Source organism: Pseudonaja textilis, chromosome 11 (genome assembly GCF_049901715.1).
Source record: "Pseudonaja textilis isolate UNSWEBS1 chromosome 11, rPseTex1.2, whole genome shotgun sequence".
Taxonomy (NCBI): domain Eukaryota; kingdom Metazoa; phylum Chordata; class Lepidosauria; order Squamata; family Elapidae; genus Pseudonaja; species Pseudonaja textilis.
Genome location: NC_142000.1, coordinates 11721054 through 11747200, shown reverse-complemented (window position 1 = coordinate 11747200; position 26147 = coordinate 11721054). Strand labels below are relative to the sequence as shown.

At 38.4% G+C, this 26147-nt stretch overlaps 1 long non-coding RNA gene across 1 annotated transcript in view; it reads left to right on the top strand.

The window, feature by feature from the left end:
* The first annotated feature begins 553 nt into the window (after window positions 1–553).
* Window positions 554–26147, top strand: part of LOC148124833 (uncharacterized) — a 152127-nt gene continuing 126533 nt past the window's right edge. The window contains exons 1-2 of the long non-coding RNA XR_015744911.1: window positions 554–646; window positions 2717–2793. This is a non-coding gene — a long non-coding RNA (uncharacterized LOC148124833). The remainder of the gene's footprint in view (window positions 647–2716; window positions 2794–26147) is intronic.

Below are 26147 nucleotides of genomic sequence, written 5' to 3'. Positions count from 1 at the left end.
CCATAAAAGCTAATGGACTGGAAGACATCAAGACTTTTAAAGGCTTATGGCCAACACCATCCATTTTGTGCCATGAAAAAGGCGATCGGCCTAGGATTTGTCATTAAAAAAAAAATACACACAAGCTGAAAATTATGGGGAAAAAAAAAAGCTTTGCTGAATTCCTCTCCTCCCCTTCCTGGCAATTGCAATCTGTTTTGAACCAAGAATGCACTGAGTTTTTATGGAAATGTGATACTTGCATGCAAGGTCCTGTGGAGCAAAAGCATGTGTGAATGTCAGGATGGTGCACAAATCTTGCTCTCAAGAGGCCCTGAAAGAGAAGCTCAAGTGCAGTTTGCTTGGATGGAGAGAAAATCTCCAGCAAAAGAGGAACATCAACCCAAAATGAATACTGAATACTGCAAATTTCTGAAGATATGATCTGTAAATATTGTGGATTCTCAGATCCACCCCTCTTCTTTCTGACATGGTGCTTTTGACTGCAGATGCTGAACATTGGGGCCTTATCTCCGCTTTGAAATTCCATCTTCTGGCCTTGCCTTTATTCCAAGTGCCAAGAGAAATGCCACATGTAGATGAGTGAAATATTAGTCTGGCAGTCTTTCTTCTTCGTTTTAATCTCAAACAGCTTTGAGGCTGGAAAGTGGGTATCGGATGTGTTTGTGTGCTTAACTCTTCCTCCTATGCTTGTTTTTCCACCCCAAGTCAGCTGCCACAAATCAGATGGCCCTTGGGGGAAGGAGGCTGGAACTGTGTGTTCTTCTAAGAAGAAATCTCACCTATTTCTAGAGAGGGTAGCAGTGGTGGGCTGAGGAAGACTAGAACACCAGGCAAAACAGAAAAACAAAAAAGCTGCAGGACAATAAACCCAGAGCTTTGGGACAGAAAATTGATTCTCCTCAACGCAATGAGTGGGAACACCTCAAAACTGAATAGCTCAGTGGGCAAATTTTGTAATATGAAGAATTATGCTTCACCATCCTATAGGTTTACTAAAAGCAGGCTATACAATTACCCAATAGCTCAGTTGGATAAAGTAATTAGAGACTGTTTATTTTCTGTTGTTCCTACTTGCAGTACTTTTTCATCATCTAGCCATAGATTAATTTCACACAAAACTTACTCTATATGCTACAAAGATGGCCCTCAACAATGTCTTAATTAGTGTACTGAGCTATATTAGCTATATTGGCCTATCAGTAGCTGTTCTGGAGACATTTTTCCAGCTAAGTCCTTTATATTAGGTGGCAGCCTGCAATTATGTTGGGTCTGCAATTTTCCAGCTATGGAAGAAAGAATACTATCTATCTATCCGTCTATCCGTCTATCCGTCTATCCGTCTATCTGTCTATCTGTCTATCTATCTGTCCATCTGTCTGTCTGTCTGTCTATCTATCTATCTATCTATCTATCATCTATCATCTATCCAGGTAGTCCTTGACTCACAACAGTTCCTTTAGTGACCATTCAAGGTTACAATGGCACTGGAAAAATGTCTTATGATAATTTTTCACACTTATGACCATTGCATCATCCCCATGGTCATGCAATTTACATTTGGATGCCTGATAACAGGTTCATATACAATGGTTGCTATGTCTCAGGGTGATGTGATAAATTTTTCTGACCTTCTGACAAGCAAAGTCAATGGGGAAGCCAGAATCACTTAACAACTGTGTTACTAATGTGGGAAGCCCCCTCCTCCTAGCGGAATGAAATATTTTGAGGAATATTAAAAAGGGTTATATTATATTTCCCCAAAGGGAGAAATGGAGAAACATGCTCTAAAAAAAACCCCAGTTGGCCTGCCCCCAAGCAGAAACCGAGGAGGCCACCTTTCAGAAATGCAGATTTAAGAGGATATTTTGAAACAAAGGCAGAATGATAGGCTTAGAAGCAGCCGAGAACAGTCCAAAGCCCCTTCATTGCACACACACACAACAGTTCAAAGTCACAGAAACCTGGGAGCTCAGATAAATAATAAGCCAGCAGTTGACCAGATTAGCTCATACAAGCACTAGGATTTACATTTCCTCTTTTGCCTATAAAGCCAGCTATGACCTCTACATAACCCCTACAGGAGCCCCATAGGAATCTGTCAACAGTCAATAGAATATTAAAGGGCATGTTCTTGCACAGGAACAGGAAGCTCAAATACAAAGCCCAAAGAAGGTATAAAACACCCCAAGTCTCAACTTCATTTTGTCAGCTATTCCAAAATACATGGTTGGTGGTTTTGCTTCATCAATAAATGGAACCTTTCTTTCCAATCAGCCTCCATGTTTCCAGTGTCTTTCTCCTAGCTTGGAACTAATGGATATTTCTTCCAACACTTCTTCCAAGAAAAATGGGAGAAAACTCACCTGAAAAATTTCTCACTTAGCAACATCAATTCTAGGCTCAATTGTGATCATAGGTTGAGGACTACTTGTAAATGAATGTGGGGTATTGAAGTCTCTTCTAATATGATACTGGACTGAGGAAAACTCTCTTAGTTAATAGCATGCTAAAATGATGCATTCCCAATTAAAGACAGCACCTGGTAGATGCCCCCAAAAGCTAAGTAAGACTGAATATGGGTGGTACTCAACTGGGAGACCACCAAGATTAGGAAGATAAAAGAAGATCCTGGAAAGCAGTAGTATAAAACATGTTGTTTTCTTGGCCTCGGATATGAAAGTATTTTGATGGGTTTCTTTTTTTTCCTTTTCAGCTGCAGCAGAACGAGGCGAGTGCTTTGACATTTGAAAGGCTCTATCGCCCTGTTAATGGAGAAATGAAGTGATAATGGTAAGGAGGGAAGATTCAGAGTGCAGATGAGATTAAGGCTGTGTGAGTAAATGATACTTTTGATTACAACTCCATTCCCTTTATGGATGGACAGCAATAAGTTATATAGTCCGGCAATGTGGCCATTTTCTGAGAACAGAAAAAGATAAATAGCGGCAGATAAAGAAATGTAAGGAGGCAGTTAATAATACATTGGAAAGCCAGAGCATCCGTTGTGAGCTTCCAATTAGTAACTATCATAAAGAAAAATCATGTTACGGATTTATTACTCTCATCTGGTTCCTTACTTCAGTGCATGTGTTCTGCAGGATATTAAAAAAAAAAAAATACCCCAAACTATGGTGCCCAAGTGAGTTGTAACTGGCAAAACAATTACATCTCTAGCTTGTTTTTGTTTGTTTGTTAAGAACACGTTGAGTTTAAGGTGGCTCAGACAAGGATATGCCGTACAGATTGGCGGCTGTCTTGTTGTTTTTTAATGTCTTGGAAAAAAAACTATTTAAAGTACTAACAATTTAGCGGCTGGGTGAAAGTACAGGCGGAGGGAAGGCCTGCAGGCTAACTCTCTTCATGCTTATTTGGGTGAGGGAAAGCCCCATTGGGTTGCTTGGCATTACTTCCAAGTAGAACTGCAGATTCTGTGGCTTGAGAGCAAGAACTATGGCAGCTTGCAATGCCTCTGAACTCTCTTCAGAGTCCTGGGGGAAATTGGCTATACCAGCAGGCTAAAAATTATCTCCTGAGGTTCCATGATTTCCTTGGGGTTTCCCCCATCTGAGAGAAAAAAGCAAAACCAAATGAGTTCAAATTGCAGGAAAGCAGATTTTTGGCTAAATTAACTGGAGAAACTTCTAACTGTCAAAGCTATTTGACCATGAGATAGATTGCCGGGAGAAAGTGTTATTGGAGGCATTTGAGTGATGGATGGCCCACTGTAAGATTCCCTGATTGAACAAAGGATTTGATAGATGACCTCAAAAGTTCTTTCTACATTTAACGTTCAGAAGTTCTTTCAGTGATCAGAGTGAAATAATATCTAGGGCTATGGAGATACAGTTTGGAGATACAGCATTTGGAGAAAGTCCTGCTAATCGTGCTCACATGACCCCAGGACAGGGCAACCTGTTAGATTTTGCAGCAGAAATTCAAATCAAGAAAGCACACACGGATGACTGATTCAGTAGGATTCATTAACTTCTTTATATACATAATAACATTTGAAGTAAAGTTTACAATACCAGTAGTAGATTCTTCCAATGTAACCCAAGCAAAACACAAGCAGCAGCTTCAGAGCAGAGAGTTGTTTAGTTTCACTTTAAAACAGAACAGATGTTTCGTTTTTTCAGAGCTGAGCACAGAGTTAAGCCACACCCAGACTCCTTCCAGTCTCAGTCCCCAATTCAGCTCCCATTGGTTGACCTTGTTAACCATGTCTCTGCCAGTTCATGAATGTTCTAACACAACCATCATAAATACGAGCCAACAGCCAAGTTTCCAAATTTTGGTCACATGATCATGGGAGGCCACTATGGCCATAAGTATGAAAAATGGTCATGTCACTTTTTTCAGTGTTGTTGTTAACTTAAAAATAGCAATAGCTCTTAGACTTATATGCCACTCCATAGTGCTTTATAGCACTCTTTGAGCAGTTTACAATGTCAGCATATTTGCCCTCCCAACAATCTGGATCCTCCTTTTATTCACCTCAGAAAGATGGATGGTTGAGTCAACCTTGAGCTGGTCAGGATCGAACTCTAGGCTGTGGGCAGAGATAGACTCCAATATTGCATTCTAACCACTGCACCTCTAGAGCTCTTACAATCTGAAAGGTTGCAAGTGGAGGATTACCTGTAGGCAAATTGTGGGATTGTGAATGATGGTCCTTGGATATTTCTTTCCTTTCTCTTGGCTCTACCTGGGATCTCTACTTCCTTCTTATTTAATCCAGTTGGCAAACAGCATTCTTCAGAAGGTCGTCAGGAGAAAATGGGACTGCTATCAGTGCTACATAAGTAGTTGTTTCCTTATTATTAATGACATGGAGAGTGTGGATTTTGTACACACGGACCACTTATTGCTCTTTTCCAAGCGATCGTAATGCTTGAAAGAGCTGCTTTACCATGACAGAAGGTCTGCTTAACCTCAAAAAAAGTATCCAAATGAAAGCAGCTACAACTTCTACCTCTTCTTATTTTTCCTCTAGTAAAGTAAAGTAGAGTTTTGGGTGGGCTAGGATTAGGCTACTGGGGTTAATCGAGCAAGAGGAAAAACTTTCTAGAACAGTTGTGCATGGAGAAACTAAAAGACTTCAACTTTAACACAAATGGTCTTTCAACATTTGGTTGGACAACTTCTTTAAATCTCTCTCAGGGCAGTGAGAATTTTTCTAGTTTCCTGGGAGTTTGGTAATTTCTCAAGGGCATAATTCTACTCTAGTCGTGGCAGTGTTGCTAAAATGCCTCATGAGAAAAATTCTTTCCTTGTGGTTTTCTCTTGGGATTAACTAGAAGGTGAGAAGCCAAGAAGGCTCCAGAATTCTGAAGAAAGGGTTCTGTCATTCTTTCTCATTCTTTGACTTCCTCACCATTAAATAAATGCTAAAAACACTACATGCAATTCATGGGGATTATTACTGATGTTCTATATTCTCTTTTGAAAGAGATCTTGAAATAAATTGTCTTTTACTGAATTGAATGAGAACTTTTAGCAAAGAAATGCAAGATAATAAAACTGCCCAGGATTAATTTCAACTCTTATTGTTCTGTGTTCCTTTCTGTAGGAAATTTCATGTCTTCTACTTTGTACAAATGAATCAAATAAGTGTAAAAATTATCTTGGTACTTATTCTGCTACCTTAGATCTCTGTCACAAAGCTTTGCAGAATTTAGCGTGCAGATAATGGAGTCTGTTTGAGAGGTGGTGATGTCTCCTGCTATATATTAAAGTACCAATGGAAGCCTTCCTTCCTTCCTTCCTTCCTTCCTTCCTTCCTTCCTTCCTTCCTTCCTTCCTTCCTTCCTTCCTTCCTTCCTCCCTCCCTTCCTTCCTTCCTACCTACCTACCCACCTACCTACCTACCTACCTACAGAATACAGAATACAGAATAATAGAATTGAAAGGGACCTTGGAGGTCTTGTAGTCCACCTCCCTGCTCAGGTGGGAAACCCTACACTATTCCAGACAAATGATTGTTTAATCTTTTCTTAAAAACTTCCAGTGTTGGAGCATTCACCACTTGTTGGAGGCAAGTCGTTCCACTAATTAATTATTCTAATTTTGAAGAAATTTCTCCTTAGTTCTAGGTTGCTTCTCTCCTTGCTTCTTTTTTTTTTTTGTAAATTTTATTTGAGTTTTCACAAAAAAATACAAATAAAACATCTTTTTGGAAAGTACCATAATCCCGGGTTACATTTCTTCGTACAGACACAAATTCAATTTCATGCTCATTTTTATGTTCTATTCCATATCTTATTACTGTTTTACATTTTCTGCACAGCTTCTCCCCTCTTTTAATTTTCTCAATTTTATTTTAATTATCTCATCTCAATTCAAATCATTATATTTATATTTTTTGTCTGTCCTGTTTCAATTATCTATTATCTTTTCTCATTGAACAAAGTTTCTCCTGTAGTTACTGATTGGAGTATGACGCCTTTATATCTTTTAAGTTTACCCATTTAACTCTTATTTAGGCTTCAATATATACCCTAAAGTTATAATATTCAATATAATACATAACTTCCATTCGGATTCTGCTTGGTACATTCTTAAAATACACACTATATTCTTAAAAAAAGAAAAAATTATAAATATATGTAATTAAAACAACACATTCCATTCCAATTCAATTCTATCATTAATATTAATATTCATTAAAATCTTAACTTCTTTAACATTACTTTTCAATTAAATATCATACTTCTATGAGAACAATTATAAACTTTCCATAATTAATTCCCCACTCTTCACTTATATTTTATAAAACATTAACTAATTAAAATGTTCCCGTCCCTTCCTAATTCAATTTTCTCATTTATTTCACTTATTTTATTAACAAACATTTCACTAAATTACACTAATTATTTTATCCCTCATTTTAATCATACATTGTTTCCAATTTTCTAAAGTTACTTCTATTACTAATATAACAATACAATCTTATGTACCTTTACAGAATCCCCTTTTCAGTTAAATTTTCACCCATTATCTCTAAATAGGTCCTGTTTCTCTATATCTTGTTCCGGTCCTTTGTAACTTCTTTTTCTTTCCTTCTTCCCTCTCTTCTTCTCTCTCCCCTTTTTACCCCCTTATCTCTCTACCTCTTCTTTATCTCTTCTGTATTCCCCTCTTCTGTTGCTTTCCAGTATTATACTTATTTTTTGTATTATTTTTCTTTTCTTGGTTGTCTTTTTAAGTCTTAAATTCTCCATTCTCCCCCCCACTTTCCTTTTTCTTCCCCACATAAAATTACTTGTTCATTAAAGGTGGTTTCTTCTTTGTCCCAGTCTTCTTGTTTTGCAGACATTTCTGGTTGTTTCTCATAGTTCCAAATCTCCATTTCTAAGAATTGAAAATCGAAGCCAAATGAACCCCTCCCTTCTTGTGCATCTACTTTATACTTTTTAAGTTCCATTTTCAGTTCATCCAGAAGTAGTGCCATTGTATAAATTTTTAAACAACCTGATTAATTTTAGTCATTCAAATGCAATAACCAAGAATCCAAAGTTCACCAAGTAATCCAAATACACGCAAGCTGTTTCTTTTTGCTCTTTTTTTCACTTTCTCTTCCTGGGGTTCTACTGTTTATTTACAAAGTTTCAGTTAAAATGTATCTTTTAGAAGTATTGTTGAAGTTTTACTGTAGATTCTTTTTAATTCCAGGCAGTCGCCTCCCTCTTTCCAGATCCTGCCCTTTTATTATTTTTCTCTCCCTTCCTGCTTATCAAAAAATTTTTTAGTGTCCAGAAATCTTTATTATCCCTTTGACATTTTGTTTTATTTTCAGCTTAATTGCCTGTTGATGTCAAAGCGGATTTTTCCGATTTCTTATTTAAGTCTCTTAGTTGTCAGTATAGGGAAAGGGAGAGAAGAAAAAACCCCAAACCTTTCCCTTTTCACTTTCCTTCACTGCTTCCGACTCTTCTTTGGGAGTGATGTTATTTTTTTGTAAGTTTAAATTCCAGGGTACCTTAGTTGTTGCTTTTACAATTTAACCCAGTCAGCCAGAACTTTCACTTCTTATCCTCCTCCTGCACATTCTTTTCCGGTCAAGTACTTCTTTGAGGTGGCCATTTCTGACCACCGCTGCAACCACTTTCAGGAAAGGGAGTAATGGCCAGCTGAGGAGGAGAGATATGGCTCTCCTCAACCCTGTTGGTGGTCTCCCCCCTCTTCACCACCTCTACGGGGTGGCTTAGCCCCGAAACCAGCCAGCTCAGAGAGCTCCAGCGGTGAACCCAGACCAAAACCGCACACAATCACGGATTTCTGTCTGTCGCTGAAGGAACTCAAACCAGAAGACCCTCTCCTTGCTTCTTGTTCTGCTCTCAGGTGATTTGGAAAATAGGTTGGCTCCCCCTTCTTTGTGGCAGCTCTTTCCTTCCTTCCTTCCTTCCTTCCTTCCTTCCTTCCTTCCTTCCTTCCTTCCTTCCTTCCTTCCTTCCTTCCTTCCTTCCTTCCATCTTCCCACTATATTACTTGGAATAGAGTAGTAATAAAATATTGTCAGAGATCTATACATAATAAAATATTCATGAATGGCAGATAATGACTTTAGGTTCCTTCCTTCCTTCCTTCCTTCCTTCCTTCCTTCCTTCCTTCCTTCCTTCCTTCCTTCCTTCCTTCCTTCCTTCCTTCCTCCCTCCCTCCCTCCCTCCCTCCCTCCCTCCCTTCCATCTTCCCACTATATTACTTGGAATAGAGTAGTAATAAAATATTGTCAGAGATCTATACATAATAAAATATTCATGAATGCAGATAATGACTTTAGGTTCTGAAGCCTCCCTAGTTGGTCCAGGGGAAGAGCTTTGCAACACAATACGTTACATGCTTTTGTTCTGTCTCTCTCTCTCTCCCTCCCTCCCTCCTTCCCCCCCTCTCTTTCTCTTTTGCAGGCTTCAGGTTCTATTTGTAGTCTGTGATGCTTGTGCTGCAGAATAGCATCTTTGCAAGTAGTGATGTGATCTTCTGTGTAGGAACATGCAGTTTGACATTCCATCAACTGAAAATTAAAAAAAAAAATCAGAAGGGAAAGCCTGAGTAAGGAGAAAGGTTTTTATAAAAGTCTTTATTACCCTTTTTCTTTATCCCTACTGCTAACATAAAAAAGGGAAATAAAGATTTTTGCTTTTAAAAACCATCTCTCTCTACCCAGGCTATCTCTACTGATTTTTGTTTTCATCTCGGTAGACTCTTAGCTGCACGCTCTTGTAGAATATATTGAATTTGAGGCTGGTGGGAATCTTCTATCAATATCCATCCCTCTTCTTTAAAGTTGACTGAAGTATGCATCATTATGTGTAGGCCAGGAAGGGATTTTTTTCTGGGGGGGGGGGGGGGATAATAATATTTAATTCTATGTACAGTTTATATATTTCCCTTCTCCTTGTTAACAGGAGCTCTTCAAAGATGGACGGACCAATGGGTTCAGTAGGCTCAATCTATCCCAAGCCAGGGTGTTATTGAAAACAAACTATCATAAATGATTACATGCTGGATAGCTTCCATAGGAAGAAATATTTTAATATTTGGGAACTTTTTAGCTTAAATGTAGGCAAATAATTGTGCCTTGGACATAATGGACATAGTCTTGGAGATAGTCTTGGAGATTGTGGCCCTCCCTACCTTGTAGTTAGAGGAAGAATAATAAAAATTATTTTAATTACAAAAATAATGCACAGCACTGGTCTGAATCATAGCCTATAATTCCCACAATGCTTTTGGCTTCTCATGACTTCAGAGGGGAGATTCTTAGGAAAAATAATATCTGAAGAGACCTAGTTGAAAATATATCACTTGTGCTCAAACAAAAAAAGACAGTTGGTGACTGGCCATTAAGGAGGACTTTCTCACTATTGATTTCGTATGGATGAACATCCCAACTGGATGCCCTTCAAATATTCCTCCATAATTCTCAGCCAGCAATGCTGGGAAGTGTGGTCCAACATATCTGAAAGAATTAGATAACAGAAGGAAGGTGAATTTCTGTGCAGTGTCAACATGCATCCCTTTCTCTCTCACACACACATATTGTGCTTGTCCAAACTACTCTTTTTATATTCTAATTTTCACATTGGTGGCTTGGAAATGAATCCTAGGATAATATTATAAACACAGTGGGAGGCCAATCATTAAAGATGAAGGAGCACTGAGATGCAGCAACCTGGTGCGTCTTGTTGAAGAAATCTGTTTGAAGCCAGGGTGGGTGCCCAGGACATAGGTTCATTTGAAATTTGCACAATAGTTACTCAGTTTGTGTATACAATCTATTTATTAGCCAGATCTTCTTGTTGGGAAAAAAAAAACCCACATAAAAAATGGGAGAAGAAGGGAGGTTCTGAGTTGGCTCTCTTTAGTCATTATGTAACTGGATAAAGGCTTTCCTTTAAATGCAGTTTGCACTCTTACATTTGTTTGGATTGTGTACCCCAGAATTTTCTTTGGGAAGCATAATTACAGCTGTTTGGGTCAGGAAGTGAGTGGGTAAGGGGAGGGCGCCAGACAATTGATGCGTAGGTGTAATGGACCCTTCAGTGGTTCTTGGTGTGTGACCTTCTTGTTTACCTTCAACATTACTTGTTTACCCTGTACATTTTCCCACTTTAAGCAGCATGGGTATTTTAATATTCTTTTTAATTTAAAGACACTCTGAAGCTTTCATGGGTGTGCATTTGGGCTCTGCAGAATGAGTAGGCGGTCCAGTGTTGGAGCTTTGATTCAAGCATCCTTTTGCTTTCTGAATACAGGAAAGCAAAACTTCTAAAGATCAAAACGAAAGGTGACTGGTAGTTGGGTCTGTCCCATGGAGTTAATTTCTTTGAGGGAGGAGTTGCTTGCTCTACCCTTCAAGAATTTGGTAGTGCACCTCCTCTTCAAACGGCCATCTTTGGACTCAACTATTTTAGACAATTATCATCCTATCTTTAATATACCCTTTTTAGGAAAGGTTGTTGACAGCGTTGGCAGCTAATGAGAACTATTTCACTTGGACTAATCCTGGGGTTCCTCTCACCCCTCCAAATATAATGCACCTGATGACTTGCCTTGAAGCTGCACCGTGGCCTTAAAACATTGAAATATTGAAACTTTGGTCATAAGGTCCAAAGGGCCATAAGGTCATTTGCCACTTGAGAAAAAGGACAAGTTATAATATCTTCCCCCTTTCCATTAAATAGAAACAGACTGAATTGGCAGTTCAGTCTTGACTTGATCCTGGCCGTGGGTTTTCCACCATCTCTAAAGAGTTGCATTTGCAACTCTGTTCTCCAAACAAATTAAGAATGGGCTGACTGATATTACCAAACTCAAAAATGTCAAAAATGGTGTAGGGTCTGCTTGGGTGGATGGATTTGAGCTAGATGACCTACAAGGTCCCTTCCATCTCAGTTAATCTGTATAATCTGTATAATGTCTGTGTGATGACCCAGGCCTGGCACACAGGCAACACAGTCAAATAAGAAAGAAGAGTCCTTTTTAATACCTCCAACTTTGCCCCCAATGTCCAGGTTACCTTTGTCTGGAGAAAAAACTCCCAAGAACAGTCTTTAAGTGGAGGAAATTCAGTCCAAAAACAAAGTATATACAAACTGTAAATAAAAATCCACACAAACCATACTTAACTTGACAGGGCAAGATAAGAAATTGCAGACTTGAAAGGCCAGCAAAACACACACAGTTGGGAAGATTCCAGGAACCCAGATAATCCTCAACAATAACAAGTAACTCATGGTTTGCTTCCAACAACTTTGCCATGTGTAGCTTCCCTTTTTAAACACTGTGTTCCCAGCTGCAGCTAATGAAGGGAATCAGGACCCTTTCCTCCCCCATAAGCCATGCAACTCATGTTGCTCCCTGTATGGCATAGGATGAAGAGGGGGTGGCCCTGAGTTCCCCTCTGAATTCCCTCTGCTTTGCTCTACCTCTTCCCTGCTCTGCCCAGCCAGACTGTGCCCTTCCCCAGTTTCTTCCACAGCCAATGGAGCCACAGTTTCACTCCCTGTCAGCTGCTCAGCCTCCCCCTCTGAATCAGATTCCGACAGGGGCATGACAGCCTGCTTTTGTCTGCTATACTGTGCATAATGTTTGGACCAGCTTATTCCTAGAAATATGTCATTCTCTTACGCTTCTGCATAACACTGAAAGTCATTGTTCTCTAAGTACCATCCTTTGCACTTTACAAAGATTTTTTTAGAAAAAATGGGGCAGGAATACAAGACTGAACTATTTTCAATCTAAAACAAATACGTCTCAAAATTATGTGAGGGTGAAGACTTTATTTATTTTTTCTTAATTGCCTCCTATGAATGAGCAAATGGGCAGGTCCTTTCTTGGGCAGTAAAGGAGCTTCTAGCTTGTGCTGAATCTTTATCAGTCTCAGAACTAACCATTACACAAATGATGCTACCGTCATGTCAGAATGTGACTTCCATCCCAGAGACTGAGAAGGTGTAAGATGAACTCGGGAAACATTATGTTGAGTAAGGTGTTCCTTTCAAATACAATTTAGAAAATAATAGCTGTACTGAAAATTTAAACTAAAGAATAACGTACAATCACCAGTCTTTGTGGGAAATCTTTATGATGCAATCATTTTGAATGCATTTGTCCCGAGGAACATCTTATAGGATACACAGGGACAGTGAAGCTGTGTAGAGTCCCAAAATCTCATTAAAACGAGAGGCACTTGGCTGTCCTTTCACTTTTCATTACATTGTTACTTTAAACCACACAGGCAACAACTTTGAACAATAAATATTACAGTATGGTGCTTTTTTTTCCTCTTCAGAAAACAACCTCTCAGTGAAAAAGTCTGGAGATACAATTTGATGGCAAATTAATCTGGCACACATAAAGGGAAGAGATTGCATTCTTCCTTTGTGCTTGTGTTGTTCTTTTCTGATGGTCATTGCTACATATTTCATTGACTGGTTCAATAGAACCAATTAATTAAATGTTCTAGCCATAATAAATACACTTATTCATTAACAACATCAGGTTAATCCTCTCATCAGCTGAGCAGACAGACAACAGACTGCTGAATGAAGTTGAGAAATAATGTGTCCAAATTCAAGCCTGCCTTTAGGTAAGGAAGTTCAGAAGAAGACTGGCTCAAGCTACCTTGCAGGAGAGAATCAAGCTGGAACACGGAATATTGCATTTGAAGTGCTGAACTCATGAAGAAAAGTTCAGGAGGTGCATCTCATGAATAAAAAAGCAGCTATTAAAATAGTGTGCCTTCTAAAATGATGACTGTGACTCAACTGAATATCTAAAAATAATAGTGCCCTTGTAGTCCAAGTTTAAATTAAATTAAATCACTAAATTAAATTAAATTAGAGATTAATCTGAAAGGTGGGTGCAAAAGAGCAAGGAAGAGAGTTATATAGAGTCATGTGAAGTATTAGTACCACTTTATAAAACCTTAGTATGGCCACACTTGGAATATTACATCTGGTTTTGGTCACCACAATATAAAAAAGACATTGAGATTCTGGAAAGAATACAGAGAAGACCAGCAAAGATGATTAGCTAAAGGCTAAAACATATAAGGAATGGTTGCTGGAATTGTGTATATCTAGTCTAGTGGAAAGAAAGACTAGGTGAAAAAGATAGCAGTATGTTCCAGTATTTGAGGGGCTGCCACAAAGAAGAAGGGGCAGAAATATTTTCTAAAGCAACAGAAGGCAAGACAAGAAACAATGGATGAAAATTAATCAAGGAGAGAAGCAACTAGAACTAAAGAGAAATTTCCAAACAGTGAGAACAATTAACCAGTGAAACAGAAGTTGCCTTCAGAAGTTGTGGGTGCTTCATCACTGGAGACTTTAGAGAAGAGATTGGACAGCCTTTATCTGAAATAGTATCGGGGTTCCTATTTGAGCAAAGGGTTGGGCTAGAAGACCTCCAAGGTCTATTATCCTGTATTTTGTAAATCCTAAATTTGTAATCTAAACTGGGAAATAACAAATCCCAAAGAAAATAAAACGGCGTTGAAAATACTCGTAGGTCAAGGCAGTGGGCAATCTATATCTGCAGGAGCTGTGTATATGGTTGGCTTGGGATGATCTGTTCTTAAACTTTGGAATGAGAGATGCTGAGAAGACAAGAAGGTTTTAACAGCAATTTTCTTCATTGCCGAGATGAACAGATGGTGGAAAATTTACAGAAAGTTGGGTTTTATTGCAAAATATGGTCTTGCTTTGAAGCCCCGACACCTGGTCTGCATCACACTGTGAGAAAAACATCCCAGCTTTACACTAATGGACTGAACAATAGTCAAAAAGAGAACATCTTTTATTGCACAGAAAAGTCAGAAGAACTCCAATTTCTCAGGCTTCCCGCTGTCATTCTATTTACTGTAGTTTGTTGGTGCTTAAATGGGGATCACTTAAGGCAATACATTAAGACTTGAAAGGAACAATATATTTTACAATTAGGTTAGCAGTAGTTTTGCATCCCTGATGATAATTACAAATCAATTATGCTATTTTTTTTTAATGAGAACTCTTGCAGGGTTTTGATAAGTCAATTGTCCCTCTGTGTGATGGAAACTCTCCAAGGCCAGGAATTAAGTGTATAGTTAGTAACAAGAATGTTTAATCCCCACAGCAATTCTTTTGCAAAAAGATTAAGTTAAGACCAGTTGGAGGAAATATGGTTGCCAAATATGGCTAGTTTAAGATAGTTTGGGGGGAATGGATGGAAATGAATGCTATTGAATCTGTTATTTATACTGTAAGTGGTAGAATATTATATTGAAATGAAGCACTAGCACCTTTGAGGCACAGAGAAGTTTTAGATACAGTAATTGACTGTATTTTCAGTGTATCCTTAAACTGGTTATTGACTGAAATTTGCAAAAGCAGACTGAATTCAAGAAACAGAAACCTAATAAAAACAGCCAAGCAACTGCTGTACTCAAATACTGGGTCTCCTTTATTTGTTTGGGTACATTGTTACAAAGGACTAGGGTTAAATTTGATTGGATCAGAAGTTCAGAACCCAATGAGAAAAAATGTTGAATAACTGAAGTGTTTATCTTTGCAAGTAAACAAAGGTAAGAGAGACTTTTATAAGATTTTAAAAGGACCTTCATGTTCAGGTTTAGAAATAAATATGAATGTGATTTCTATACATTTATTATTCTTATTCAAGTATTTCATTAATTTAATAACTCATCTTATTTCAATAGTGCTTATATCCTATTTGTATGTCTGAGATCAATTTTTGTCATAACTACAGCAGGATTAAGGATTAAGTGTTTCCTATCCACTGTGATTCTAATAATCTTCAGTTAAGGGTGGGGGGTGTCTTAACATATGAACCTGATTTTGAGGTGGACTATAGAAATTTGCATTCAGGATGGTGCCCAATTATTGTATTGTCCACACAGACAATGGTATACTGCCTGCTATTCCTACCACTAAATTCGAGTCTTCCCTCAGCTCCTGAGATCAGTGGATAACTTTGGGCCAGTCATGGTCTCCCAGGCATTACAGGATTTTTGCAAAGAAAAAAAATAGCAATAGCATTTAGGCCTTCTAAAAACAGTGATTTACAGCACTCTCTTGGTGGTGTACAAGGTAGAATCCTTATTCGCATATTGGCCCCAACAGTCTGGGTCCTCATTTTACCAAACGCTGAAGGATGGAAGGCTGAGTCAACTTTGAGCCCTGTTGGGATCAAACTCCAGGCTGTGGGCAGAGTTTGCCTGCAGGAATGTACTTTAACCACTGTACTCTTTATGTTAACCATTATGGACACTCAGAGAAAAGGGTAAATATCAATACAATAAATCATAAGAAAGTCATAGAACTCTCTGGAGTTTCCCCAAGTCTGCTTTTATTTTTTTTTCACAGAGCTATGACTTATTTGACCTTAAATTGAAGTAAGGACTTTGAGCTTGCTTTGAAAATCTAAACCCAGTAGGACTGTCTACAATTGAGACTCCCAGAAGAGGGGGCCTAGTCATTTTTCAGTCTTCAATTCGAGGAGACAGATACTTGTTTTCTGCTGTCCGTCGATATCCTCTCATTATGCCAGAAGAAAGCAGAAGACAAAACAAAAGTGAATAGAAGCAGGCAGATGCTCCCCGTTTTCTTCAGAAGTCTTAAATACACATAGATACGCATAACTGGAAAATACTTGACAATAAATCAGCCAAAACAGGGAAATATCAACTCATATTTTGACAGTTAAGGTGTTCCACAGTAGATTTGCTGGCACTCCAATTGATGATATGACTTGCTGATACTGCAGCTTTGCGCCACTCCTTATCAACTTTGACAGGTTTTATAGTGCCTCTAAATTGAAGTGTGAAAGCCTGCACGAGTTGTTAGAAAAAGAGATCAGGCTAGGCAATTGCTGTACAGCATGTTGTCAGTTTTTGTTTCAGGCAAGCTTAAATACTATATTATTGTCTGTCTTATTGACACCAAATGAAGCAGGGAGGGATCCAGCTCGGCAGTGAAAAAGCAGATTTATTGGGCTGTGGATGTCCCGAAATGAGTGTAATTCCACAAATCTTTCTTCCAGAAGGATAAACAAGACCAACTTCCAACTACATAAATGAATTACTAGAAGAAAAGAATGGCCACAAGGATTAGTGAGTTTGTTTGGTTGCTTACCCCAGGGGTCATCCTGGCACTTCATCAGAAATGGATTCTTAGCGCTTTTAATTTAAAACCTCAGGCTGAAAAGTGGGCCTTGTTCCCTTTTGCTTCAGGATACCTTTGTAGAAAAGGATAAAGCTATTTATGCCAACTGGGCTGCAGAGGATTAATCTTGGGGCAGATTTGCCAGGAAACCATGAGAAAGGGATGGATAGTTTCAAGTCAGTGATTGTGCAGAAGTATTTTGCTTATCACAGGCCAGGCTCTTTAAAAAAAAGTAGACTAAATGGCAAGCAATTAAATTATTCTGGGATGGATTGAATTTCTTTAATTAAAGTACGAGGCTGCTTTTTTAAAGCACGGTGCTTTGGAATGTGTGAGTTTGGATTTTGCTTAGGTTAGTTGTGCAAAACCATGGTCAAAGTGATGGATCAGGACTGTGAAAATGACAATTTAGTATTTTTTGAGCTTGGACATTTATTGAGTGATTTGAGGCCAGTCACTAGCTCTCACTCAAGTTTGGTCGTTGATGTGGGGAACTATTTCAGACAGCGGACTGAAGCCTAGTTTCACTGGAGTAAGAAAAACAATTTATTTTATATGGTAGAATAAATCTGGGTTTTCATCATAAGGTGGTGTTGAGGCCATCTTAAGGTTTTGGATGGAAGATGAGAAAGATTGTCCTACTCTACCCAATTTTTCCATACCAAGGACAGGACAAAACGAAGTATAATCCTTTAACAATTAAACACAAGGCTTGCTTACTTCTATATTGTCAATCATTATATAGGACTACACAGTTCCATATATCTAAAGAAAAAAAAAGGTTCCCCATCATTATCTCCTTGTCAAACGTCTGTGGTGTGAGTTCACATATTGAGCTCCTAGGGCAGAGGTGTCAAACTCAAGGCCTGTGGGCTGGATCAAGCCCATGAGGTACTTAAACCTGGCCTATGGGGCCACCCTATACTGACAGAGGGTTGCAGGAGGCCGTTGCAGCCAGACACAGACCTCAGGAGCTTCTTTCCGCTGGCAGAGCACTTGGGCCACCATGGGTGCCCCCAACATGAGTGACGTTGCTGATCTTGGCTATACCCCCCCTGCCCCCCCCCCCCAAGGTCAAACTCAACCCTGATGCAGCCCTCAATGAAATAAAGTTTGACACCTCACTCCTAGAGAAAAGGTGGAATAGAAATATCAAGAGTACTCACAACCAAATTCCATTGCAGTTAATGAGACTGAAGTTTCTCACCATGGCTAATGGGTTCACTAATTTCAGTGATCGCCTTGCTCTGTAGGAGCAAGAATAGCATGAATGCTATCTTACACTGTATATACAAAAAAAGCAAAACAATTTTGCAATGTAGCATTTTGTTTCTACAGAACTGATTTTTTTTCCCAAATGCCACCCACTCTGCTAAATAACTAATTCCCACAACCATGTCAACTTATTTACTAAAACTGTATTAGTATTCTTCTTCTCATCCTTCCTAATACCTATCTCTTCCCACTTATGACTATAACTGTGTTGCTTGTATCTTTACAATTTATATTGTTTTCTTTGTTTCCTAGTATGATTTGTTTGCTTATTAGTAGACAGATTGCTTATTAGTAACCTATGACTATCACTAAATGTTGTTTCTGATGATTCTTGATGAATGTATTTTATTTTTTCTTTATGTACACTGAGAGCATATGCACCAAAGACAAATTCCTTGTGTGTCCAATCATACTTAGACAATAAATAATTCTATTCTATTCTATTCTATTCTATTCTATTCTATTCTATTCTATTCTATTCTATTCTATTCTATTCTACACAAAACAGAATTGAATAATCTGTCACCTGAGGGAGATGGTATTATTAGTTGCTTCTTTAGGTTTGTGGTGTCTAGATTGTAAAAAAAAAAAACCCAAAAACCTCAATAACAAATTAATTTCTGTATTAACTTGAAAGGAAACAATGCACAGACATTCCAAATAAGGGACAATTGCTTGCCAAGGAGAGCCATTGGACAGCCTTGCCAAGGATCATTTGGTGACACAGTTCTGAAAAAGATCTTGGTCTATCTCAGAGTAAAACAAAAGAAAACACAACCTTTGAAATGCGATTTGCAGCTAGTGGCTGGTGGAAGTTGGCTAGAAAATCTATTAGGCAAAAAAAAAAAAAAAAAGGTCAAAAAAAGCTCAAAGAAATATAAAAGAGACATAATGGATGCTTGGCTTACAAGTTTGGTTTAGTTGCCATAGCCCATTGTGTTTGCTACATTTAAAAGCATTTAAGCTGAATACTAATAGCCTCAGTTAAATACAGGAGAAACTTCATGGGCTTTCATGGTTCTGTTGTGCTTGGCATTTCAATTTGGGGCAGTGTCAATGTCCTCTAGAAAACAAACAAACAAACAAAAAATCCATGGAATGACGATGAGACTCAAATAGCCCATTTCTGGAACAGAGACACGCAAGCTACTAAGTGAAATGTGTTTTGTCTGTAATTTATATATTTCTTGGATTTTATACAGGGGTGGGCTGCTGGGGGTTTGCAGGGGGTTGGGAGAGCCCCTAGCTAAGATTCTGTGCAGTTTGGGGGACTCCCAAATCCCACTCCTGGTTGGCCCCGCCCAACCCACCTCGCCTCTCCTAGGAGTCCCCACATGGCCCGTTTTGGATGCAGGTAAGTGCAGGGCATGTGCAGAGGCTCAGGGAGGCCCAAAAACGGGCCTCCCGGAAGACCAGGAAGGCCGGAAATGGGCCTGTTTTTGAATTCAAGAGAGCCTCCGGAGCCTGGGGAGGCCGTTTTCGCCCAAGGAGCTGCTGATCCAGTTCTACAGAGGAATTATTGAGTATCATCTTGACCTCTATAACTGTCTTGTTTGGTTCTGCAACCCAACAGGACAGACACAGATTTCAGAGGGTAATTAGGACTGCAGAAAAAACAATTACTACCAACCTGCCTTCCACTGAGTACCTGTATACTGCATGAGTCACAAAGAGGGCTGTGAAAATATCTACAGACCCCTCACATCCCAGACATAAACTGTTTCAACTCCTTCCCTCAAAACAAGGCTATAGAGCACTGCACACCAGAACAACTAGAGACAAGGACAGTTTTTTCCTGAATGCCATCACTTTGCGAAACAAATAATTCCCTCAACCCTGTTCAACTATTACAAAGTCTGCACTACTATTACTGTTAATCTTCCCAATTCTCCTTATCACCCATCCCCTTCCGCTTGTGACTGTAGGACTGTCGCTTGTATCCTTACGATATACATCGACTGTTTCCTAGTATGATTTGATTGTTGATTGTACCCTATGACTATCATTAAGTGTTGTACATTATGATTCTTGATTCTTAACAAATGTATCTTTTCTTTATGTATACTGAGAGTATTTACACCAAGACAAATTCCTTGTGGGTCCAATCACATTTGGCCAATAAAGTATTCTCTTCTCTTCTCTTCTCTTCTCTTCTCTTCTCTTCTCTTCTCTTCTCTTCTCTTCTCTTCTCTTCTCTTCTCTTCTCTTCTCTTCTCTTCTCAGAAAGCTTCTGGAGCTGGGGGAGGGTAATCCACCCCACTGTAGTGCAGGAGGCTGACTAGGCCATGCCCACCATGGCCACGCCCACCAAGCAACTGGGCAGAGAACCCGTTGCTAAAATTTTTGAAGCCCGCCCCTGGATTTATATATTGCCTTTCTACTCTGGCAGGCACACAATGTGGTTAACATTAACCCAAAATTAAGAATGAAAAGCCTGGTGCAATAGGATTAAGTATAGTTTTTAGTATTTATTTCTTAGATCTTTTTTTTTGGGGGGGGGAAAGAGCTGCATGGTGGCCTAGAGGTAGAGGTTTTGCCTCATAATCAGGAAGCTTTGAACTGAATCCTAGATATTGGCAGATATTTCTCTCTCTGAGTGCAGTGAGTAATTGTCTGCTGTGAACTCTGTGTAGACATCAGGAAGGGCATCCGGCCAGAAAATTCTGGAGCTCGCTTGAGTGGCCCCGACTCCACCCTGATGCAAGGGATTACAGGGTTGTTAAAAGAAAAAAAAATGTTCGATTTTTTTGGAGGAGTTTTGCTCTGTCTTCAACCAGTTGATGGGGCTTTGATTAAGCAGAATTATTTCCATATTAAATGGGAAACAGATTGTCTCAATGTGAGCTGCTAATCCAGAGAGTTTTTTCTGGTGCTTCAGATGTGCATAGAGCAGCTTTTTGCAAATGTGGTTGTTGTTAGGGAGCCTTTTTGACTTAGAAGAGAACGTTTTTTTTCTCCTGGTTATAAAATATATATCCTTTGGCTTCCACACATTTGAGGTTCAGAAAATCCATAAAAGCAAATTTCTTTCATCAGGCTTTTTTTTTTTATTGCTAACTGAGTTCTAGTATTCGTTTTGGTGTTAATGATAATGTGTATTTTTTAAACTTTATTCTGTTTTTCTCTTTTAAATGCTGTTAGCTGCTTCAAGTATATTCCAAGTAGGAAGAAAATGGCATAAATAAATGCAACCCTAGAGGAAAAGTAGTTACTCTTAATTACATATAATAACAGTAGCCTAACACAGAGATAAAAGGGTAAAATATTAAAACAAAATAAAGATAGCTTTGTTATTCTACTTATCACTTTTGTAAATTCCTACGCTACAGAAATTGGCCCTGCTTTGCTGTGATTGTAGCAAATTGCCCTATTTAAAAAGTTATGTATTTATCAGCATCATTGAACAACTGTAAAAAGGCTCATGACACATTAGAAGCTAAAAAAAATCTAATATTGTATATGCTCTTGAGGATGATGGGGTAATAAATGATGAGTAGCTTTTCATTTTTTCAAAAGAAAGCTTTCAAAAATTATTCTAAATTATAATTTAAAATTCTATAAGAGAAATGAAACACCCCTTTATTAATAAATGGAATAGTTTTATTAATTGATTAGAATCAAATCGAATAGGATAGGACATAACAGGATAGAATGGAATGGAATAGGATAGAGCGTAGAGAAGAATATAGAATAGAATAAAAGGTAGAGGACAATATAGAATAGAATGGAATAGAATAGAATAGAAGGTAGAGGAGAATATAGAATAGAATAGAATCAAACAGAATAGAATAGAATAGAATAGAATAGAATAGAATAGAAGGTAGAGGAGAATACAGAATAGAATAGAATAGAATGGAATAGAATAGAATAGAATAGAATAGAATAACAGAGTTGGAAGGGGACTTGGAGGTCTTCTTGTCCAGCCCCCTGCTTAGGCAGGGAACCCAACATCACTTCAAACAAATGGTTAGTCTTACGATCTTACCAATAAAATACAATAAAAATAAAGTGCACAATCTGATTCCAGGGTGAAATAGATAAAAGGAAACACAGCGATAAAATAGATATGTGGTGGTAATGCAAGGAGTTGGCCATCAGATAAATGCGTTCCCTTACAGGGTACCCCCCACAATTTGTTCGATGTACGTGTAGACTCAACTTACGATCATATTTCTGTTGCTAAGCAAGGCAGTTGTTAAGCGAGTTTTGCCCCAATTTATGACCTTTTTTTGCCACAATTGTTAAGTGAATCACTGCTAAGTTGATTCACTGTTCTTGTTAAGTTAATAACACAGTTATTAATGGAATCTGGCTTCCCCACCGATTTTGCTTGTCGGAAGGTCGCAAACAGTGATTAAATGATCTCTGGACAGTGCAACCATCATAAATATGCACCAATTGCCAAGCATCCAAATTTTGATCATGTGACATGTGAAAAATAGTTAATAAGTAACTTTTTTCAGTGCTTTTGTAACTTCAAGTGCAGGGGTGGTATTCAGCAGGTTCTGACCAATTCTGGAGAACCGGTAGTGGACATTTTGAGTAGTTCGGAGAACCGGCAAATGCCACCTCTGACTGGCCCCGCCCCCATCTATTCTCTGCCTCCCATTGAGTCCCAGCTGATCGGCTGGGTCTCCTTTGGTTGCCATGCACAGGAGAACGGAGCTGGAAAGCAGGTTAGTGGGTGGAGAGGGAATGGGGATTTTGCTGTACCCTTCCCCTGCTACGCCCACCAAGTCACATCCACCAAGCCATGCCCACAGAACCGCTAGTAATTTTTTTTTAATCCCGCCACTTTTCAAATGGTCACTAAATGAATGCTTGTAAGTTGAGGACTATCTGTATTGGGTTCTTAGCTCAAGTGCCTTAATTATAAACTTAGTGGTTCTGCTTAACAATAGATAGATTAAAGCCCAGGAGGAAATAAGACACTCTGTGGTTCAGATTCCATTGGGCTGTTCTTTCCAATAGGGAATGATGAATGGCATATAATTGACAGTCCAACAAAAAAAAGAGCAATGTTTTTGATAGCTGGGGCATTGCATATGCTTATCCTCCATTGATATGGCAAGTGGTAGAAGTGCCTGTATTTGGTCATGGAATCCAACAGCTCAAATTTGGTCTAGGCTTCATTAACAAATCTTTCTAATATATATTATACCGTAGAACTTCTAGTATTCTTTTGTGAAATGCTTTCATTTTTGATTCAGGGGATGTCACTGAGTCATCCTGCTGCCCAGCACCAATTTAGAAGAGGAGAATTCCAATAATTACTCTTAAGTTGTCTACCTGGCTATAAATGAATGGAATTTGGTACATTTGATGGTTAGATATTTGTGTGTTCTACAACTCACTGACCTGATCTGATCTGCATTTCATGGTCAAACATCTAAGTCATAACTTAGCTCTTATACTTGCCAAATGCAGATTTCCGCTCCCAAATAAGCCGCTATATAGTATCAACACCATTGGGGAAGGTGGCTTTTGAAATCCATGGTTCAGATCAAAATGGTCCTGTGGTTGAATGGGAAGGCAATCTGATTCACCTGTTTAAAACACAGCCTTCTTTCCCATCCCTCTCCTTTAGATAATGAGCAGCATGAATGGAGTCCCAATGAGCCTCCTATTCATGCCCGTTTCTTGCTAGATAAATGAAAATCAAACCAAATGGGTGCCATGCAGTTCCATTTCAATTTGTCTTAAAATGAATGCACACTTCAGAAGCCAGCCAGCTCCGCTTTGAAAGAAAAGCGGGAAGAGAGAACATGATATAAAACAGCAAGCTCTGTGCAACTCTTTATGTCATTGAGAAATAGCTTACTACTCACTATCGACGGGAATCAGTCATTAGATAACAAGCAGGGCGAAGAATGGACTTGGCCAACTCTATCATTCCATAAATTTGTTATTCAATATACTTTATGGTAAGTTTCAGCTGGGAATTTTTTTTCCCGCAGACAGGGTTTTTGATCCATAGTGGAGGAAAATCACAGGAAATTTCATGATGAATCAAGTCGGTGTGGTAAAGATTCACCATCACTGGTTCTACAGCGTTGCCCCTCTGTTGTAATTGAAGATTGGGATTATGTTTCTGTTAGAAATAGACACAAAACCCTATGACTGTACAGTAGTGAGGCATGTAAAAGAGGTACAGTATTACAATGTTCAAAATCTCTGAAACATGAACATTGATGATAAGGAACCAATTTCCTTGTACTTCAATCAAAGTAGTCATAAACCTTCTCACTTCATGATAGATGTCAGATTGGTGGGCAGGCTGTTTCTGTTCTCTTGGAATTCATACTGAATTGAAATCAGCCTCTTTTGGTGGATGTGTAGGCACTGTTCAGTATGAAATTTCTCCTTAAAAGAAGAGAGAATGTGAATAGAAAGCTCCTTACCATTAATTTTCAATTCCCCATGGATAGTTCATAATTTTTTGACTTGTGTTGGCTTGTATCTGTCACCGCCTAAAATTCAGGGTTATTTCTTTTCTGCTTTCAACAAATAACACTGTTTTCCCCATCCTGTGCAGTCAATCAAGGCTGTAATTGTGTTAAGACAGCATTGCTGAAATGTGTTTACAGTTTACTGTCCACCCATCCAGAAACAAAAAAACTGCATGGCAAAATGGCTGTTGAAGTCAAAACGGCTCCTTGCCAACCCTAATGATATAAGGGGCAGAACAGTTACACGCTGGTCACTATTAAAACTGTCAGTATTTAAACACAATTACTACACAATGTTCTCACAAGTAACTGCTCATGCCATACTGGGAAGAAGGAACATTAGATTAGCAAATGTCAATTTTTTACTTGCAGATATATGCCAGTGCCAAATAGGGTGGTTTTTTGTTTTGTTCCTTTCCTAATAAGGAGGCTTTCATATCCTTACTCTTGTACAGCAGAAGAACATAAATTTATATTGAATGGCCATACAATAACACAGCCACTCATCTGCGACACCTATGAAAACAGAGAGAGATTCCTCTGATGACTTTTTATAAAAAGGAACACATTTTAAGAATTGGAAGGAGGTCTTTGTGGTTGAATGCATGACTTCTTAAGCTCCAACAAAATATATATTCCAGAAATGTTGTGGGTCTCCTCACTGTACCTATATATATAATTTGTCTTCTTTACATACAATATGTGCTTAATGAACAGTGTACTGTCTGGATCAATTCATTTACATAGTAATATTTATTAAGTTCCTAATATCTACCTCTTTTATCCAGCCATTGATAAAAGTTTGAAAATATTCTGTGTCTTGTCTTCTTTTTCTTTTATCTTCAATGTTAATCTGTCCATTTCTGCACAGTCCAATATTTTTAAAATTATATCTGTAGGTATTTCTTCGTTTTTCCAATGTTGTGCAAATAGAATTCTTGCTGCTGTTAAAACATGAAATATCAAATATACCCTTTATCATACTTTTCTGATATTAAGCGTAACAAAAACAGTTCTGTCTTAAAACCTAATCTAGCAAATTGTTATGCAAATGGTAACCTGAACCTATTTCATTAATTGATTAACAAATTATCCAAAAGTTTATCAAAATGAAAAGTCTTAGCATCTTTTGTGATTTCCATTGACTTGCTCTTCCAGACTGGAAGCTGGCAAGATAAGGAAGAGAGCAAAACTGTTGAAGCTCGTGAACATAAGACTAAAAAGCCAAAAATATTGATCAGTTGTGATCTATTGTACTTTCATTTGGTTGAAATAAAGTTAAGTCTATCTAGATAATGATTTTATTTGTTAGAAAATGTCCACTGTTATCTCCGAGGGCAGGAATGAGGGGAAAAATGCAGGTTTCTTTTAATCAAAGTGAAATCTGAACATGTGTTTTTTTTAACAAACGTGTTAAAAATGCAAAATTATGTGTGACTGCATGTGTGGGGTATCTCTGATCCAAGTCAATAGTTTCTGATTTGAGGATTCTGATTGACAGTTTGTTAGTTTGTTACTTTAGGATCAATTAAACAGATCCCCAGTCTCTGAATCAACCAACAGTGCCTCTGATCACGGTTTCTGAATTAAAATGTGTTGTTTACTTAAACGTGGTTGGGTGAAATTGGCCAAGTTACATTAAAGTAGGTAATATCTGTCCTTCCTAAGTGATAAAAAACAGTTGGAAAACAGGTAGGCTGCCTGAGATCAAATAACCTTGAATAGCAGTTTAATACTTCCAAACTGTAAAAACGAG